This window comes from Rhineura floridana, chromosome 15, assembly GCF_030035675.1.
Source record: "Rhineura floridana isolate rRhiFlo1 chromosome 15, rRhiFlo1.hap2, whole genome shotgun sequence".
In the NCBI taxonomy this organism is placed as follows: domain Eukaryota; kingdom Metazoa; phylum Chordata; class Lepidosauria; order Squamata; family Rhineuridae; genus Rhineura; species Rhineura floridana.
The window spans coordinates 17,936,054-17,952,250 of record NC_084494.1 but is presented as its reverse complement, the minus strand read 5'-3'; the positions used below and the strand labels follow the sequence as shown (position 1 = coordinate 17,952,250).

General features: G+C 47.0%; 1 protein-coding gene across 5 annotated transcripts in view; it reads left to right on the top strand.

Moving 5' to 3' along the window:
• The first annotated feature begins 4,171 nt into the window (after nt 1–4,171).
• Nucleotides 4,172–16,197, top strand: part of FGR (FGR proto-oncogene, Src family tyrosine kinase) — a 97,733-nt gene continuing 85,707 nt past the window's right edge. For 2 of the 5 annotated variants that reach the window (XM_061598002.1, XM_061598001.1), the window contains exon 1: nt 4,176–4,588. The gene's annotated coding sequence lies outside the window, so the exon portion shown is untranslated. Of the gene's footprint in view, nt 4,589–7,561; nt 7,689–16,197 lie in introns of those variants that run through there. The other 3 variants (XM_061598000.1, XM_061597998.1, XM_061597999.1) reach the window with 3 other exon arrangements.

The following is a 16,197-nucleotide window of genomic DNA, read 5'->3' as shown; positions in this document are numbered from 1 at the left end:
CTGGGCAACCACAGGGCTGTTATCCTCCTGTAACCACTTAGGATTAAATTGGAGCTGTGCCCAGCTCAAAGATCTCACACTCCACCAATCTGGAATGTTTCCCCAGGGATTAAAATCCCATTGCATTACCAACATTATCTGCATCCTGTGTGGGTTGAAATTAACAAACTCCCAGCTGTTAAGAGCCTTTCGCATGGCAGACAAAAAGAGGTGACATCTGTTCTTTCCTCTCCTCATTTTGCTCTTTATCCCACTATCAAAATTTAGATTGTAAGTGCCTTGGGGCAAGGACCTCTCTCTCTTGCTTAAGCCGCCTTTTAGACCAGGAGAGGGGAATGTTTGGCCCTCCAGACGTTGCTGAACTACAACTCCCATCAGCCCCAGCAAGCATGGCAGCATCTGGAGGGCCAAAGGTTCCCCACACCTGCTTTAGACAATACTGAGCTAGATAAACCAATGGTCTGACTAGATATATGACAGCTTCCTCTATTCCAGGTATGGGGAATCTTTGACCTCCAGATATTGTTGGACTCCAGCTCCCATCAGCCCCTGCAAGCATAGCCAATGGCCAGGGATGATAGGAGTGGTAGTTCAGCAATATCTGGAGGGCCAAAGGTTCCCCACACTGTCAGTCACCTGACATTACATGATGCCAGGTGATTGACTCATAGCCCACAGAGGATTGGTCACTTCTGGACCTTTAGCCAGATCCAATTCCCCCTTGTGCTGGGACCCCCTTCCCATTTCAGAGCTGTAAACCAGGGCTGGAGACTCTCAGGCCCAGGGGCCAAATGTGGCTCTCCAGACCTTTCTGCCTGGCCCTCAGGACTTTCCTCAGGCCACACCCCTCACTGGCTCTGCTTCACACCCAAAGTATTTTTGTCTGGATGAAATTTGTCCTTGAACTCAGATAATGCCTCTTGCTTGTCGGGATGGAGAGTAGAGACAGGTGTGTGTGCGTGTGTGTAGAAAGATACTAGCCTACTATACAAAGGTAAAATGTATATTTCTAGCTATGCCCACTTTTGCCTCTGAACCTGCCCACCACTGGCTGTGGCCCTTGGAAGGTTGCCCAGAAGGGAATGTGGCCCTTGGGCTGAAAAAGATCCCCCAGCCCTGCTATAAACTGTCTAAGATCAATATATCTTGAGGACTGGCTGCTTATGAGTCTCTCTGTATGTAAAGATTTTCTACTGTTCCCTGCTCCAGCTGCCTACACCTTTGGGAGTGAGCTGGATATCCACGGAGAACTGCATCTTTTCAGTGGTGGCACCTAAACTTTGGAATACCGTTGGTAGCATTATTTGGCTTGTAGGACAAAGTCCATTGTGGTGATGGCAAGTCCAGTAGCTTGAAACTAAGAGTACTTCTCCTTGCCCGCAGTGTGTAGGAGGTGCATTAGAACATAGGCACAACTTGATAGGTCTAGATTTTGGGGAAAACACAGCTCAAGGAGTCTGCGTCTGTTCTGTGATACATATAATGAATGTTTTATTTACTAATGGTACCCAAATTGTATGTCTTGACTAGTGAAGCATAAGGGGGGGCATGATAGCTGTCTTCAACAGTCTGAAGGGTGGCTATACAGAAGATGGAGCAGACTTCCTCTCTGTTGCTGCAGAGGATGGAACTAGAATGAATGGGTGAAAATTGCAAGAAAGGCGATTTCAGCTAAATGTCGGGAAAAACTGCATAATGCTGCTTGACAGTAGGCCAGACTGCCTTAGGAGATGATGGGCTCTCCTGACCTGGAGGTATTTAAACACAGACTAGGTGGCCATGTGCCAGGGATGCTGTAGCTGTAAGATTCCTCCATTGGGCAGGGGGTTTCTATATGCACTGGAGGTTGGTCCATTAGGGCAAGTGGAGCATTGCCCCACCAACCTCATTCTGCCCTCACTTGCCTGTCTTCTTGCTTATCAACAAGTCAGGGGGTGGCTTTACCTGTCATTGGCTCTGCCTATCATTGGCTCCACCTACTGTTGAGCTCCCTATCTTCCGCTCTACCAGCCCAAATGGGCACCAGCCACCACTGGCTATGTGACCTCTCAAAGACTCTTTCAACTCTGAAATGCTACAATCCTGTGAATTCTACAGAACAAGTTATGGAAAATGTCTCTTGTCTACACACCATGTGCATGTTTTGCTAAACGTATTGTACTTCTAAAATGCACTGCTTCTGAAGAATTTGGATGTTTAAAGAAAACAAACAAGGTGTAATGGTTATAAAGGGAAGTAGTAAAGGGAAGTAATGGTGGAGAAACTTGAATTTGTGAGCTAGGCAGAGCATTTAAGCTCCACCCCAGCCCCTCTGGGAGCCCACCCCTGCCATTCTCCTGGCTTTTTAAACTTTCACCAGACCCTTTCTGCACATGCAAGCTTTTCTCTTTGATTACAGGCAATATCATGCAACTGAGGTTGTCTATGCACTATATAATCGGCAACCCTCATTTCTTCCAGGCTCACTCGGTGTTGATTCCTTGCATGATTGTCCTGGAGGAATCATGATGTTGTGGAGTACACTTGGATTGGCTATAGGGTTCTTGTTCTTTGGGTGGTGTTCTAAATGCATTGAAATTATGGGAAGCTGCCATGGGCATGCCTGAAGGGGACTAATAACCTGGTAATTTAAAGGAGGAGGGTCTGGATATAGTAGAGAATTTCAAGATGCTACATTCCTGGATAAATATGAAATTTTGTACTTGAATGACAAGTTGATGGATATGCAGGAAGGACACACATAGCTCTGGGCTTGTCTTGCTATGACGCTTACTGAGTATGGGTTTACTCAGTTCAGTAGGCCAACTGAAGGACAGAGTTAGGAATTTAGTTGATAGGCATCTTGGGAGAGATAACTGAGTAGGATTCTGTGCATCACAGATGTGGTGTGGAACTTTGATGCTAGATGCTAATACCACAAAAGAACAAAACTGCAGGTCTTCGGTGAAATATTTCTTATGCAGCAATGGGGAACCTGCGGCCCTCCAGATGTGGCTGGACTATTGTTCCCATCATCTCTGACTACTGGCCATGCTGGCTGGGGCCGATGGGAGTTGTACATGATGAGAGAAATATCTGGAAGGCCAAAGGTTTCCCACCCTGCTACAGAACTCCCCTCCTCATCTTTTTCAATTAAAGCCTGGTCTGTGTATGCAGCTAAATAAAACAGTAAAGTCCTGTGGTGAGATCCCATAATAGAGGACTCAGTAGCTCAGTTATTACTTCCCAACTTACATTGACTAAGCCTCTCCAAGAAAATCTATGGTTAACCAGATCAGGCATACAGGTCCTAATGCATAAAGCACTTTTATTTTTTTAAAAAAAAATGTTTTTCTTATTTTGAATATAACCATATAAGTACAGCAGTAAACATTTACAAAGAACTTCTCTGGCTCATAATTTGCTTAGTACATAGTCAAACACAGAAAAAATAAAACCTCAGGCATAACTGGTCAACTAAGATGTATGCACGTAGCCCAGCCAAGAAGATGCTTGAGAAGCTGGATGACACATCTCATGTCCAAGTCCATTAACATATTTAAAGAAAAGAAGCCATGTCTCATCAAATGAATCACTCCTGGATATACCAGCAACTGCTCTCCTGTGTTGTGTTAATTTTTCTGATGGAGCTATGTCTCACACTTCATTAAACCAACCCTCCTGAGTGGGAGGCACATCACTTTCCCAGTGACTTGCTATCTCCAGGCGGGCTGCTGCTAGGAGAAAGGCAACAAGATTTTTGTGCATCAACTTAGGACTGATGTCGCTCTCAAGGGCCAATATCTCCAACACAGGGGTGGGTTATAAAGCTGAGCTGTTGTAAATGTCAAGGCTCAAAAAACTTGCATTACTTCGCATGCCTAAAAGGTTCCCTTTCTCCCGCAATCCCTCCAAAGCCACAGGGAGCAATCCTTTATCACTCTCGATAATCGTACCGGTATCCAATCATAAAGTACCCTTCTAATGATGGGATACGCACTCGCCCACCCCTAGGCAGGAAATAATAATAGTTTTCGTAAGAGAGGCATTTCTTCTCCCAAACCGCCCTGAGATGCCTTTAAAAAGACTTCTGAGAGAAGCTCCTGATTGGCTGCTCCTTCCCTCCTCCAGAAAGCAGCAAGCCTGCAATCAATGAATGGGTGGGACCTGGGGGGGGGAGAGAAGGGGGTCCCTCCCCGACAGCTGATTGGGGGCGGTGGCGCTGGAACAAGAGGCGCTCAACCTATAGGGCTGCCCCCACCCCTTCCTACACCGCTCGGCGAGAACAGGGAGGGCAGACAGAAGGAAGGCAGAGAAACAGGGGAGGCGTTTTTCTTTAAAGGCTATTACACCAGCAGAAGGGTCAGTCCGGGGAATATACACGTATATATACACCCGCCTGCTTGCATGCTCAGGAAGTACTCTGGCTAGTCCAAGCCCACTTTCGAGGCGTTTGTAGAGAAAAGCCGCAGGACTGAGGGAGGCAGAAAGGGGCAATTCCAGGAGAGGAAGGCAAAAAGCGAAGTTCCCACGGCTGGTGCCACCGCTTCGGCAAAGAGGCATCCGTAGAGGGCAAGCAAGCTGGACGAAGGAGGGCAAGCAGTTCAAGGTAAGGCAAGTTCTCGATCTCCGGCGCTGTTCAAAGCTGAGTGGCGTGTGATGCGCGCCGCTGGGGAGATGAGCGCTTGTAGCTGGGAGTCAGGGGCTTAGTAGCCAACCTCTGCTTTCTGGTCTCCCCTCTTCGTGTGGGTGTGAAAGGGCAGGGAGAGGGAAGAGAGGGTCAGCTCGCCTTCTTGTAGCAGCCTCGCCATCTCTGCGGCTTGTCGCTGCATCGCGAGGAGGCAGATCAGGAGGGCCACCCAAGCCCAGGGGGGAGAGGAGGGAAGCAGCCGAGGGCCGTGGAGACTGGAGACTTGGGCGCGAGGAAATGCGCCCCCCCCATAAACGATTTGGGGGGGGGTGGCTTGTGGAGGCGGCGGATGCCCACCAGCGTTTGGAAGAGGGTGGCATGTCCGTATCTCCGCAGAGTCCTGGGGTGCTCTTGGGGTCCAGCGCGGTTCCCGGAACTGCAGTGTGGCGGTGTGAGGAGGAGGAGGGGAAGATGGATGGAGAACTGTAATGCTCAAGAGCCCCTTGAAACCTCCGAAGCCAGCCACACTGCGCAAGACGAGGGTTGGGAGCGTGGGGAGGGAGAGAGAAGAGGGAAGTGTGTTTGATGGGCACAGGTTGATGTAGCTTTGTCTCCTCCCTCTAGCCCCCCCTCCTCCCGGCGGGGCTTTCGTCCTCCCCCCCCTCTTTTTATGCAAGGCTGTGCAAGCCAAAAGAAGCATCCTCTTGCCGCCTCCTACGACACCTCTCTCTTCCCCTCCCCCATTTCAGACGTCCTTTTTAAACAGCAGCTTGAGCATCAATAAGCTCCTTCTGTGACAGCCAGCCAAGATCGGGACTAAAATGGACCGCTTAACTCTCTCTCCCTTCTCTCTTCCTCCCCCACGCCCCCCGCAGTTACTGGGGTGTAACCCTTCTCTCTCTTCCTCTTTACTGTCTCTCCCCCCCGCCTTTTTCTCCCTGGAGATACAGGGGCCGTAAATCCCACCATAGCCAGCCGCTCCACAGCAAGCAACAAAAGGCTGAGTTGCAAACAGCCAAGGGGGTTAGTTCTCTGTCTGATCTCACCCTGCAGAGAGAGAAAAGGGTGTGTGTGTGCGTGCGTACCTAGCGTAGGAGTGCCCTTCTCCTCCCGCCACCATTGCAAGGCTGGTGACCTACGGTGGACCCCTTTGGACAGTGGATCGGACAGCTGAAGAACACCTGAAGCCTTTCTCCAGTCTTGCGTTTCCTGTTCCAGCGTGAGCGACTTCGCCCATCCGCACCCCCCTTATTAATTCTGTTTCCCCGTTGTCCGTTTACTTTACCTGTGAGATAGGATGTTGCAAGGGGGGAAAGCCTTCAAGCCCCTCCCCCCTTCCTTATGCTCGCACCTCCCGTTCTCGCCATTGATAAGATTCTTCCCAAGCCCCGCCCCCTCGCCACGCATGCTGGTAAGAGTACAGGGAATGTAGCCTTAAGAGACGTTGTGCCATGCGGGAATCGCAGGCTCCCATCCTCAGGACAGCCCTGACTCCACCAGTGAACTTCAGCAGTCTTGGATTCTGGACTTAGTGATATTGTTCTGGGACATACCCCTCTTTTGTTGGCAATACGTGCTGGTTTATTATTACATTTATATCCCACCTTTTCTCCAAAGAGCTCAAGGTGGTGCACATGGTTCTCCCCACCACCACCAATTTTTATCTTCACAACAGCCCTGTGAGGTTGGTTAGGCTGGGATTGGCCCAAGGTCACCCAATAAGCTTCATGGCTGAGTGGGTATTTGAACCCTGGTCTCCCAGGTCCTAGTCCAGCACTCTAACCACTTTGCCACATTACTTCACTGTGTATATATCATACATTTAAAGCATGTTGCTTTTCCCCAAAGAATCCTGGGAACTGTCATTTACTGAGCTACAATTCCCAGCACTCTGAACAAACTACAGTTCTCAGGATTCTTTGGGGGAAGTCATGTCCTTCAAAAGTATGGTGTGTATGCAGCTCAAAATGTATCAAACCAGCCCTGTGGGGGGACTTCCTTTGTGGGTCCATCTTCTCATTCTGCTGAGTAGGGCCCTTGACTTTGGCCCTAAAGTCCTATCCCAGCAATGGGGAATCCCAATGGCTGCATTCCTTTCTAGGTGACCTCCAGGGAGGGAAGACATGATGTCAATGGTGGGTGGAGCCAGAAGCAAAAGTGGGCAGAGCAACAGATGTAGATTGGGACAGTAGATCAGTTTCTGCACATGAACTCATGTACCCCTATGTATCCCCTATCCAGGCAAGCAAAAAGCATTATTGGCATTCAATGACATATTCTAGCCAGGCAAAAATATTTAAGGAGGGTGCAAAGCAGCATCAGTCAGGGGATGAAACAGTGTGTAGTTAAACTATAGAATTCACTCCCGCAGGATGAGGCAGTGGCCACCAACTTGGACTACTTTAAAAGAGGATTAGACAAATTCTTGGGAGATGAGGCTATTAATGGCTACTAGTCATGATGGCTTTGCTCTGCCTCTGCAGTCAGGGGCGGTATGTTTCCAAATACCAGTTACTTGAAACTGCAGGAGGGGCAAGTGCTCTTGCACTCAGGTTCTACTCATGGCCTTCCATGGGCATCTAGTTGGCCACTGTGAGAACAGGATGCTGGACTAGATGGGCCACTGGCCCGATCCAGCAGGCTCTTCTTATGAAGCTGGAGAGGGGTGTGTGGTCCAGGGAGAGTCCTCCTGCGGGCTGGATAAAGAGACCTGTAGGCCACACTTGGCCCATGGGCCGACGGTTCCCCATCACTGTCCCACCCCGATGACACCCACCTTTCTAATCACACACACTGTAGCCAGGCCTCAGTAGATGCTTCAGGCTTCTGCTGGAGAGCTTTGGTGGAAAACAACTTGTTTCCTTCTGTCTCGCAACGCCCACCCACGTGTGTCCTTGGTTTCTCTTCTGCATTGTTCTTATTTTTCAAAAAGAAAAGAAATGGAGAGAGACAGCATGCTTCCCAAAACTGGGGGTTTCTCCCAGAACTTGACCAGCGGTTTCCGCCTCTCTTCCAACACTCACAGATCCGGGAATTGGCTTCTCCTTCCGGAGGAAGTCCTGTCTTTCTCAGCCAGAGGGTGAGCTGTGGGGAGATGATAGGGTTTGTGGGGAAAGGGTTACTATGGCTACTCTTGCGCAGAAGTGAACGTTTCTCTTTCCTGTGTGTGTGCGTTTTTTTCTCTGGGTCACTTCACAGAGAGTGTATTTTTATCAGGTTTCGGAAGGACAGCCCTTGCGGGGGGGGGAAGTGGCTTAGCTCAGTGGCAGAACATATGCTTTGCGGGTAGAAGGTTGCAACAGAATAGCAAGAACACGGGGTACGTAGCAAGCTGCTTTATACTGAGTCAGACCTTCGGTTGTTCTGCCTTAATAGGGTCTCCACCAAGGCTTCCCAAACGTCTGAGTTCATTGACCCCCTTGGTGAGCTTCTAAAGTTGTCATCGACCCCAACCCAAATTCTTAGGAATGTAAATGAAGTAAAGTCAAGCAATATCAATATCTAATCAACACTGATTAATCGTTGATTGCCGTTACTCGGAATAATAAAATGTAAAAAATAAATATTAAATACAGAGGTTCCTCATTTGCAAGGGAGGTTCCCTCAGTACCGACCAGGCCCTTCATTCCTGAGGTTCATAGTTCCTAGTTCAATTTTTTGCACTATCCCTCATAAACATCTTTTCTACCCTGAGTTCTTCTTGATCCCTTTTTGATCTCAAAGAGCCCTGCAAGTGGCATGGACCCCAGGGGATCAATATCTGCTGTTTGGGGAAACCCAGCAACTCTCCAGGATTTCAGGCAGGGCATTCTCCCAGTTTTACCTGGAGATGCTGGGGATTAAATCTCTGGTTCAGTCCCAGGTATCTCCAGGTAAGGCTAGAAAAGACTCTCGAGTGGCTCTCCAGATGTTTTTGGACTCCAACTCTCTTCAGACCCATATAGCACCAGTGATGGCTGGGGATGATGGGAGATTGGAGTCCCAACAACATCTGGAGAGCCACATGTTCTCCATTCCTGGTGTAGACATTATGGCGTTAGAGGTGCCCGTGATCTGTCTCACTAGACAGCAGCTTCCTATATTCTAAATCAGGGGTGGGGAGTCTTTTCAGGCTGGCAGGCCAGATCCTTATATTCCCACCCATGAAGGGCAAAATTTGAGAGGTGGGTGGGGCTGCCTGCTTTTCAAATCACCTGACATTATAGTGATGTCAGGTGGCACTGCACTTTGAAATCCCAACTGTTGGGACTTCAAAGTGCAGCACAGGGGCTGTTTGAAAGCTGCTCTTTAAATGTCTGGGTTTTGTAGTTTTAAAAAACACCATGGATCTATTTGCAGAAGGTTTTCAAACAGCCCAGCACTGCACTTTGGCTATGCACACATGTTTCCCTGCTGGGAATAGGCCCGTGCAGCCAAACTGAGCAGGATTGAACCCTCAGCTCACTAGCTGATGAGCAGAGGGATCAATTCAGCTGGCTGTACAGGCCTGCTTTGCTTGTGCATTCCCTGCAGGGAATACCCTGGCGAAGCAGACCCCAGCAGGACTGAACTCTGCCTTCCTGCCCAGTGATTTCAGCTGATGGACAGATGGGTGTAGTTTGAGGAAAATGGCTTTGCAGGCCAACTTGGATCTCCTGGTGGGGCAAGAGTGGCCCCCGGGCTGGAGGTTCTCCACCCCTGTTCCACATATTTGGCTTAGCTCCAAAGCCGCTGCAGAGTGATTTAAATGTATACCGCACAATTCCTTTTAGTATCAGGGAGGATGGGGGGCATAATATCCAAGTTAAGAGTAGAAGAAGTGTCTGGCTATATTGGATCACAGTCTACCCAATAGGTCCATCACTTGTAACTCAGCGTTACATTGCCTCTGGATGTACAAGTTCTGTCTAGCTATCACGGCAAGAGCCATTGGTTGTCCTTATTGAGACAGATAGAACACGCACTGATTGTGCATTCAGGATGACCCTGAGTTTTTTGGATCGGACAGCAGTAAATGTGTGGAACCGGTGGGAGGAGGATCTTTGCATTAGGCCGGGGTAGGAATCAACCTACAGTTCTTGGGCTAATTTCAAAAGCCTTTTGCAAGCAATCTGTTCAGACCTCTGGCAAGAGCGATCTATCCCTCCTTAGGCAGCCTGCTTGGCAGGAAGGAAGAGAGAGAAGAAAGGAGAGAATGGGATGTTTGGGAGAGAAACAGAGAAGGGGTGTCAGAAAGAGAGAAATAAGGGGTAGCAACACCCATGTTTGGCTCTGCCCCCCCACATCAGCATGGGCCCTCTGGGTGATTACCCCCAAGAGAATATAGCCCTTGACCGAAAAAAATATTATCCATTTTTTGCTTAGATCATCTGGTTAATTCCATGGCTCTAATATCCTAGAACAGAGATTTTCAAACTTGTTTTCTAAGCTTTCTTTCTGTCTTCTGCCCACCCTTGCCAACCCATAATAATCTGTTCCGCAACAGAGTATGCAGAGACTGTTGCAAAAGATGCTTGAGCTATGAAGCAGGAAGTCCCCAGTTCAGTTCTTGCCTCTGCCCTGATCAGTGGTGGCTGGTCTCCATTGGGACCAGTGGGGCAGGTGGCAGGGAGCCAACAGTAGGTGGAGCCGGAGCAAGTGCCAGGAAGAGCCAACTAGTTCTGGTTTTGTCTCCATCCTCCTCCCTGCCGAGTTCTACAAGGGCAACACTGAGACTAAGGAGGAGGAAGTTGACAGGCAGTGCCACCCCATGTACCAGAAGTAAGGAAAAAGGCAGGCAGGCGGAGGCTGGCTAAAAGCAGACCAAGATTGGTGGGCTAGTGCCCTATTTGCCCTAATGGACCAGCCTCCACAGGTCATGAATATACTATGTAACCTTAGGCAAGCTACTTGTTTTTAGACTCGGTCATCCCACCCCATCATCTACAAAAAGGGGTGGTGGTAATCATGCTACCGTGTCTTTCAGGGCTGTTGTAATCATTATAGCTAGCTAATGCATATGAAGTGCTTTGAACACTTGAGAGCGCTATACAAATGTTGAGTATTATTCTTGATATGTGCAAAGAACTAGGATTGGTACCCCAATCCAGCCTTCCCCAGCCTGGTGCTAGGGATGGAATGATCTGTCAAATTTGGTTCTTTCAGCTTCTCATTTTTTCCAATCTTAAATTCAGTTATCCACATTTCTGCAATTTGCTTTTTAAAAAAATCTTCTTGAAAATTCTCCAGCATTTTAGTGTAAATTTCTCCAAATAGATACATTTTTGTACGCAGTTTTGAGTAATGTACACATTTTTGCAAGCAATTTCTGGTCATACAGTGCATTTTTGCGTTATTTTCACTCATATATTCAAGTTTATGCACACTTCCCTAACATATTTTTATTTATTTATTTATTTTATTAGATTTATATACCGCCCGACTAGCATTAGCTCTCTGGGCGGTGAACAACAGAATATAAAAATACAAAACATCTCAGATCTCATAAAAATACAGCATAAACATATATAAAACAAGAAATCAAAAACAATTACAACAAAATTTAAAACTAAAACGAGTTACATATTAAAACGCCATAGCAAAGAGTTAAGTCTTAACCTGGCGCTGAAAGGAGAGCAATGTCGGCGCCATACGCACCTCTTCGGGGAGACTGTTCCACAGTTCGGGGGCCACCACTGAGAAGGCCCTAGATCTTGTCACCGTCCTCCGAGCCTCCCTATGAGACGGAACTCGGAGGAGGGCCTTCGATGTGGAGCGTAGTGTACGAGCAGGTTCATATCGGGAGAGGCGTTCCGATAGGTATTGTGGTCCCGTGCTGTATAGGGCTTTATAGGTCAAAACCAGCACTTTGAATCTAGCCCGGAAGCATATTGGCAGCCAGTGCAAGCGAGCCAGAACAGGTGTTATGTGTTCCGACCGCCTGGTCCCTGTTATTAATCTGGCCGCCGCATTTTGGACAAGCTGTAGTTTCCGAACTGTCTTCAAAGGCAGCCCTACGTAGAGCGCATTGCAGTAGTCCAGTCGTGAGGTTACCACAGCATGTACGACTGATGTTAGGTATGCATCACATATGCATATGTGAACATTGTTTGGTTGGTGAATTGCACTGCAAAATTCAAATAAGAGTGAATTCAGAAGGATGGCTGTGTTTTGGTTCACATATTGTTTCAGAAAGTGCAAATTTGTGAATTGGAATGCAAACTGAATTGAATTTCTCACCCATCCCTACCTGGTGCTTTCCAGGTGTTTTTGGACACCAGCTCTCATTAGCCCCAGCCAGCATGGTCCGTGCTCAGGGATGATGGAAGTTCCAGTCCAACAACTTCTGGAGGGCCAAAGGTTGGGGACAGATGCTGTAATCCAATACAGGTGTTAAAACTGAACAGGACATTTCCAATTCCTCCTAAAAGCTCATGCAGGCAAACACTATCAGAACCAAACAGCACCTCTTCTCATTTGAGTATGGATGATGGGGCAAGTGGAGGGAGCACACAGGCCTCTCAAAAGAACTCATTGCGAATTCACTAATAGGCAAAAACCCTTGCGGTTTAAGAACGTACCTATAGTTAACAGATATTTCTATCAAACTTTGAAGAGCAGGGAAATTGGGCAGCTATAGTGAATGCACCAGGAGAGCAGGAGACCTGACCTCCTCTCTGAGATATTGTACTGCCCTACAAATTTGTAAAAATGCAAACACAATTTGGGTTTATTTATTTATTATTACATTGATACCCTGCCTTTCTTTTCATGATAGAAACCCAAGGCGGCTTACATATGGTTCCCAGGTGGTCTTCCATCCAGGCACTGACCAGACCTGACCCTGCTTAGGGTCAGCTCCCTGCTGAAGCTAAGCAGGGTCAGGTCTGGTCAGTACCTGGATGGGTTTCATGAAAAGAAAGGTGGGGTATAAATGTAATAAATAAATACATAAAATAATTGGGTGTTTGAACAAATTAAGCTATAGCTATCACTAGAAGCTAAAATGCTGAAACTGAGGTTATCATACTTTGGACACATAATGAGAAGACATTATTCATATTGAACTTGTCAAGGATTATCAATACCTTGTTACAGTCATTAACTAAAATGGAGACAAGAAGTCAGAAGAAGGCTAGGACTGGGGAGGGCAGTTATGAGAGAACTAGAAAAGGTCCTCAAATGCAAAAATGTATCACTGAACACTAAAGTCAGGATCATTCAGACCATGGTATTTCCGATCTCTATGTATGGATGTAAAAGTTGGACAGTGAAAAAAACAGACAAGAGAAAAACTCATTTGAAATGTGATGTTGGAGGAGAGCTTTGCGTATACCATGGACTGCGAAAAAGACAAATAATAGTTCAGGACTATAAGTTTTGTAAGGTTTTGTTTTGAAATGAGCTTGTGGGGTGCATCAGAATGGCATGGGGGTATATTCAATTTAACATTGCGGAATGCGAAAGATCCATGCTGACTATGATATATTTATCCTTCATTGGGGAGATCTGTAAGACCTACATTCAAGAGAATGTTTTGGCAAGGATGCCTGCTTCTGACTTTCTGGTGCTTGCTTGTTTTACTCTACCAGCCCTTGGACCTGCATGAGATGGGGTATGGCTACAACCTATAATTGGTTTAATGATAGATTAATCAACTAAAATGTTAGTTGGTTGATCTGTGGAGAAGAGAATGGAGAGCATGCCTATTTTTTCCCTCTTGAGGCTGTTTTGATTCTTTCATGTGTTACTATAAAAGAGAAGGAAAAGGAAAAAGATGAATCTCTGATTATGCCTTTGTAACCCACTCCAAGAACTACAGTATTTCTCTCTCTGTGGAATATGGTTGCCAAGTGGCCAGAAAAAGAAAAACTGTTCTGGCCTGCAGGTATGCCTTTAGTGGCAACTTTGATCTGCAAAAATAAGGAAACGCAGCTCTTTCTAGCATGGAGATAAAGATTGGCTATGTTTGCACATCGTGCTAGAGTTTGTTAATGGTATCTGTGTGCATCTCTGGCCTGGCCCACTTTGGGATCTGGCCCTACTCTCTGATGGGATGCTGCCTCTGAAAGCTTTCCAGAAATGTTGCCTTTGGACTGAGAGAGTTCCCAGCCCCTGTGCTAAATCATAGTTTAGTGCAATATACGAGAGCCAGTGTGGTATAGTGGTTAAGGTGTTGGACTACGACCTGGGAGACTCGGGTTCAAATCCCCACATAGCCATGAAGCTCACTGGGTGACCTTGGGCCAGTCACTGCCTCTCAGCCTCATGAAAACCCTCTTCATAGGGTCGCCATAAGTCGGGATCGACTTGAAGGCAGTACATTTACATTTAGTGCAATATACATGAGCTGGAATGAGCCTGTGCAACCTCAAGAGTAGTGCTTCCCCCCATTCCCCTATCATGGCTAGGAGTTCAGAAGCACACACCCTGCCCACATCTTTTTATCCAGACCAGCAAGATATATTATCACAGGATGCATTCCAGTCAGGCCAAAGCACTTGAACACGATGCAGAGCAGGTGTGGAGCAGGGACGTGGCCAAGGGAGGAGGTTTGGCCTGGGGAGATCCCTGAGGACTTGAAGGAAAGGCCTGAAGGGTCACATTTGGAGTGAGATTCCCCACCCGTTTTTAAATGAACCATAATTAATGTGAACCATAATGCTGGATCAGGATAATATGACAAGCTGTGTGGGTAACTATGACCTCTTTTGAACTCCCCCTACTTGGCTGGGAGAGAGGAACAGGTGCAAGGCTTCTTTGGTTTCATTTCACTTTGAGCAGTCATGCTAAACTATGGTTTTTTGCATGACGTGTGAACCAGCTCAGCATCGTTTGCTGACTTCTGTACACCATCTTGTTTAAAGACATAGGTACAGGAGCCAGTTCAGAAATTGGCAATCTTATTGAAACTCTCTGGCTTTGGCAGAGCTTGGTGCAGAATCCGTGGCCTTGCTGTTCAGGAAACGAATTCTAATGACTAAGGCTCTGATCTTTGTCCCACTTACCTGGGAATAAGCCCCACTGGATTCAGTTGGACTTCTGAATAGACACGGTCCAAATTTGTGCTGTTAGCCAGAGTAATTCATGGCTTAAGTGACAACCAGATTAAACTACCCTTATGTGCTTGATGTTAAACTACCCTTATGTGCTGGATGTGGGGCTGCTTTGAAGATCAATCAACTATAACTGGTTCAGAGGGTGGCCGCATGGAGCATGTGAAAGCTGTTTTTACATTCTTTGCAGGCTTCCAGTTGTTTCTGGACCCAGTTCTAAGAGCTGGCTTAACCTTTGAAAGACATTAAAAGCCTGGAGTTGTGTACACACCATACATTTGAAGCATGTTACTTCCCCTAAAGAATCCTGGGAACTGTAGTTTGTTAAGGGTGATGGGAATTTAGCTCTGTGAACTACAGTTCCCAAGATTTTTTGGGAGAAGCTATATGCTGTAAATGTATGGTATGTATATAGCCTGGGTCCACAATAACTTAAGGTATGAACCCATTAGTTCATCAAGAACGTCTTCAGAAGCCCTGCTCAGAGGGCTGATGTCTGGTAAGTGACTATGCAGGATGGGGCCTTTGTGACAGTGGCACCAGAACTGTGGAACGCCTTTCACAGTGAGGGTCCATCTTGCTCCATTCATTGCTGTTTCAGCATCAAATCACACTGTTCTTTCATGGAACTTTTGGGATTTGCTGATGCTTAATTTTGTTAGTGACCTGGTGCCACTGATGTATGAGATATCTTGTGTTTTATTGGTGGTCAGTGATTTTGCTTTTATTTATGCACAGCAGGCTTCAGACCTCTTCAGTGGTAGCTGGTGCCCATTGGAAATGGTAGGGCAGAAGGCAGGGACGCCAACTATAGATGCAGCCAGAGTCAGTGATAGGCAGAGCAAGAACCAATGACAGATGGAGCCAACTAGTTCTAGTTGTAGTTCTGTCACGATCCTCCTCCCTGCTGAATTCTACAACAGCAGAACTAAGACCAAGGAGGAAGACGCTGACAGCCAGGAACACCCCCTGGGCTGGTTGTAAGGAAGAAGGCTGAGGACAGACAGAACTTAGTGGGGCACTGCCCCATTTGTCCTCATGGACAAGCTTCCACTGGACTTCTTATCTGTTGGAACTCTGTGAATCCAAAGAAGAGGAACAAATACATAAAGAGAGAGTGAGAATAAGCACAATAATGTGGAAAGGGCCATATTTTGAGATCTAGGAAGCAGACACACATGTGCTGGAGCCCATCTGAAATTGAGAGCATTTGGGAGCATAAAACGTAGCCCCTGGTTAAAATATGAGTCTCATCTAACAGAGCTACTTCATAATTACACTTTGTACTCGGGAACCAATTACTGCACACAGCCAGCATGGCCAAGCAAGCATACTGTCATTTTATTAATGGCATGCACATATTTAAATGGAGGATTTTGCCTGCAAAACACTCATGATCTGCAGCTCCTCCTCCACCATTTGCATATATTTTGCAGGCTAAAGCCTCTGTCTAAACATATGTGAGCCATTCAGAAATGCCACCATGCACATGGAATTTGTACTCAGGAAATCACCAAGTACAAGATGTAGCAGCATATGAAACAACCCCCGCAGTTCCCTCCCCTCCCCTCCCCA